Source organism: Silene latifolia, chromosome X (assembly GCF_048544455.1).
Source record: "Silene latifolia isolate original U9 population chromosome X, ASM4854445v1, whole genome shotgun sequence".
Taxonomy (NCBI): Eukaryota; Viridiplantae; Streptophyta; class Magnoliopsida; order Caryophyllales; family Caryophyllaceae; genus Silene; species Silene latifolia.
The window spans coordinates 42,171,533-42,176,172 of NC_133537.1; the positions used below are offsets into that span (position 1 = coordinate 42,171,533).

The following is a 4,640-nucleotide window of genomic DNA, read 5'->3' on the forward strand; positions in this document are numbered from 1 at the left end:
AGCAGGTGGTGGTGTCTGCGTTGGCGGCGACTCTTCGTGAGACCGGGACTGGTCCGACGGGAGACGCTGAGTAGTTTTAGTAGCTTGTCCGTGTCTTGGACTCTTGTCCGTACATATTTACATTTTGCGTGAGGCGGTTTGTATATATGTGTTTTTGGATTGTGGTTCATTTTGTGATTTGGCTTTTTTGTGTTATGTTTCGGAGGAGCGCTGTCGGCTGTCAATTCTCCTTTTTGCTTCGCACAAGCGCATGCATCGTTAGTGTAGAAAAACAGGCAACAGGTAGCACATATACACAAACGCAAACACGTAAATGCATTTGATTAAGAAACAAAGTTTAATCAAGATGACCTGAAGTTAAAAATAGAATTTTGAAATGAAATGAATTTTGAAAATTTTTGCGACAAGTCGTCACGTTTGGATTCCAAAAGGAATTAATTTGAAAATTGAGCAATTAACTCGTGTCTTGAATTAAATTGCATCGGAAATTATTTGAAATTGATTTGCGACTCGGAAAATTCAAACTCAAACCGTCATGGATGAATTTTTGAAAATTTTTTTTTTACGAGTGTATTTGATTTTTGAGGTCAAGACTCGACTTTGTGAGTGCTTGAAATTTGAGGGAAATTGACGTCGTGTTATCGATTTTCGATTTTTATTTTGATGGAAAATTGCGAAAAAGCAAAAAATTTTCGGAATTTCGACTGACATGGAAACGATCCGTTGCGGATCGGGGCGACTAGCCCTTCCCCCCTTTAGGAAAAAAAAGAAAGAAAAATCCGTATGTTTAAAGCTGCGTCATGGAAACTGTGTCTGATGTGACCATAATTAGAGCATATTTAGTCCCCGAATTAGCCTTGTTCCCATGCTTTTTAGTGCATATTTGGGTCATTTATTGTCTTTAGTCCTTTGTTTTGCTTATTCTTTGAGGTTTTGTGTCCTTGGTAGGAAAGGAGTGCAAACCTTGCATTTTCATGGCAAAATGAGGCTAAATTGATTGAATTCAATGACCAAGCATCAAGGAGAGACAAGACTAGAAGGCCTTTTTACATACTATAGTAGATGGGCAAGGATGAGAAAAGATCCTTGCATCCCCGAGGAAATCCTCAAGGATTCTATGAAGAAAAAGGAAGAAAAGAAGAAGGAATGAAGCTGTAAGACAATCCGAGCGGATTGCCCTGAATCCGCCCGTCCAAGGCCTACAATCCGAGCGTCTTCCTCAGCTGGACGCTCGGCCAAAACCTCCCAAATCCGCCCGTCTTCCCCCTCTGGACGCCCGTCCAGAAACACCCAAATCTGCCCGTCCCATGCCTAAGACGCCCGGATTCCCTTACAGCCTTTTCGTCTTCTACAAACTTCAAGGAAGGATGCGCATCTTTTTCTAAGACCGGCGAAAAAGAGACCGGAGTCTCCCTAGAGACCGGCGATTCCTCAAGGACTTAGTCGTCATTTAAGCCCTTAGTAAACCCTAATTTATGTACCTAATCCCCACTATAAATACCCCATTAGTCTAATTAGAAGAGCATGTTCTTCTTAGCAATCTTTAGTGTAGTTAATATCAATCAAATCTCTCTTTAATCTTGTAATCAACATTTAATCAAGTTTTAATAAAAGTTTTATTTCCTTAATCTCTCTCTTGTTCATCCTTTATTTTGGGTAATTGAAGATTATTTGGGTTATTATTGGGAGATTGACAACCTTCCAATCAAGCATCAAGTACTTCTATTATTCTTTGCTTTATTATTGGAATCATTAGTAGGTATAATTCTCTTAATTCCTTTTTAATTATTATTAATTATCTTCATTTATTCATCATGTTCTACTCTGTTGGTATGATTGACAACCTTGCTAGCATGTTCAACATGATAATGAGTGAATAGTTTCCTTAGCTAGGGTTAATGGGTAATTAGGGGAAACCAACATGGGGAATGATTCATGCTTAATCTAATATGTTTTCATAGTTTATTTGCTTGCTTGTTGTGATCTCAACTTATGCACATGTTATGTTTGATGAAATGCGAGCCTATGAATCCTTGCATTTTTTACCCATCACCTATCTTTTCAATGAGACTTGTAAGACATAAACCAACTTGAGTCTCATTAGACCATGCATATAGTTGAGTAGGGAAGATTAAGTCGATTTGTAGGTGATGTACAATCTAATCGATTCGGCTCCGGGACCCAAACTTTCCTAGGATTGTAAGATGTAAACCAACTCGATCCATCACAACAATAATTGCTTGCTTATAATTTGAGAATATGTTTGTATGATCAATTCCCATGAATCCCCTATGACCCCATGACACCCTAGTGCTTTTTATCAATTGTTTACATCCCTTTTAATACATCTTGCTTGTTTACTTTCATTGCTATTTAGTTTAAATGATCTTCTACTTCAAACCCCAATTGTGACACCCTTAGACACCACTAGTTGCAATAGAGAATCTCATCTCAATTCTCGTCCCTTGGGATCCGACCTTTACTTGCCTCTTTACTAATTGTAGAGTTGTTTGTGAAGTTATAAATTGTGTTTTGGTCTAGGTGCTCCTAACGATAAGTACTGAAAACTACACCCCTCATAAGGGATCACGACCAAAAATGGCGCCGTTGCCGGGGACGGTGTTAACTTGATTTAGTTTTTCTTGTTTTGTTATTAGTTGTGTCTTTCTTTACCCTGGGGAAGTAAAACTCCTCAAGGTTTGTTCTAATTATTTTCGAGTTGTTTCATATTTTGCATGTCTAGAAGATCACAAGGTAACTTGTTACCCTTTGATCACGAAATTGAAAGGACTTTGACAACCAATAGAAGACTTGCTAGGAGAACCTTGAGAGGTATCAGTGAGGTTGTAGATATTCAACCAAATACTATTGAGTTCATCAACCCTTTTGCAAGAGAAGGTGAGGAGAACCCAACACAAAATCCAACACAAAATCAACCCACAATGCCTAAATTTGCATCACATTCCGTACCAACCGAGGATAACCTACCCAATGGTACTCACATACCACAACACTTAACCGGAAATTTTATTGCCAAATCAGCATTTATCCAATTAGTCGAAAGAAGCCAATTTGGGGGGATGCCTAGTGAAGACCCTCACTATCATATGGAGACTTTTTACGACTATTGTGATGCGATTTCTCAAACCGGTGTAACTCAAGACCAAATTCGATGGGTCTTATTTCCTTTTTCTCTAACTGGCACCGCGAAACAATGGTTGAAAGGCCTTGATAAGGCTACTCTCGGAATTGATTCTTGGAAGAAGTTGGCTCTAGCTTTCTACAAAAAGTTCTATCCACCGTAAAAGACTAACATGCTAAGAGCTCAAATTACGGGATTTAAGCAAAGAGATGTGAAATCTTTGTATGAAGCTTGGGAGCGATTCAAAGGAATTTGTTGCTCATGTCCTCATTATGGACTTAGCGAGTGGTTCTTGGTACAAAAATTTTGGAACGGTCTTTATGAAGACTCAAGAAACATTCTCAACATGGGATCAAATGGAATGTTCACCGAAGTTGATGACAATCAAACTTGGAACAAAATTGAGGAAATGGCGGTCCATAACTCACAATATAGTAGACCTCGCAAGGCTACTAGAGGAGGAAAGCATGAAGTGGACTCCATTACTCAATTGGGTGCTCAACTTAGTGCTCACATCGATACCATCAATTTGAAGTTTGAAAAAGCTATGGCTAGACTTGAAGAAGCCTCAAAATCACCAAAGCATCATGTTAATGCCATGACGGCATCTTCATCAATCCCAAGTGGGATATGTGAGAATTGTGGAACTTTGGGACATGACCAAAGTGAATGTAGGGGAACAAATGAACAAGTGAATGCTTACCAAGCATACAAGAGTGGTACCCCTTATTCAAACTATTACAATGAAAACACCAAATTCCATCCAAATCTCTCATACAAAAGCCAAAATGTTCAAAACCCTCAACCAACATACACCCCACCTCCCATGAGAAACCAAAATCAAAGACCCTTTTACAACCAAAACCAAGGTTACCAAAATCAAACTCCATACAATCAACAAAATGACCAAGGTTTTGATGTTCAAAAAGCGGTCCTCCAAATGCAAAAGAATCAACAAGAGTTTTTCACTCAAATGCAAACGGATAGTCAAGCAAAGGAAATCACCATCAACAACATCCTAGCTCACACCAAAATGTTGAAAACCCAATTGACTCAACTAGCATCTTCAAGCTCACAAAGACAAAAGGGGCAATTACCACCTCAAAGTAATCCCCCAAGACATGAAACAGTTAGTGCCATTCACTTAAGGAGTGGTACAAGGTATGGAGCACCGAAGAAGAAAGTTGAGGATGAAGTTGTGGAAGCTAGTGACAAAGAGGAAATTATGCAAAACTCCAAGGATGGAGAACCATCAAAAGAAGAAATTTCAAAAAAAAATGAAGACAAGGTCAAGGAGAAGGAGCCCATTGTGATTAGACTTCCTTTTCCGAGTCGTCAAGCCAAACGCAAATTTGATGACCAACTTGGAAAATTTATGGAAATTGTGAAGAATTTGGAAGTCTCAATTCCTTTCACGGAATTAATCAATCACGTGACGGCCTATGCAAAATACATGAAAGACATCCTCACAAAGAAGAATTCGATCCGGAAGCTTGAG

The 4,640-nt window shown here is 39.0% G+C and overlaps 1 non-coding gene across 1 annotated transcript; it reads right to left on the minus strand.

The window, feature by feature from the left end:
- Positions 1–3,314: 3,314 nt before the first annotated feature.
- LOC141624685 (small nucleolar RNA R71) lies at positions 3,315–3,421 on the minus strand. Its single transcript, XR_012534490.1, has one exon. It is a non-coding gene; the product is annotated as a small nucleolar RNA R71 (small nucleolar RNA).
- Positions 3,422–4,640: the final 1,219 nt, after the last annotated feature.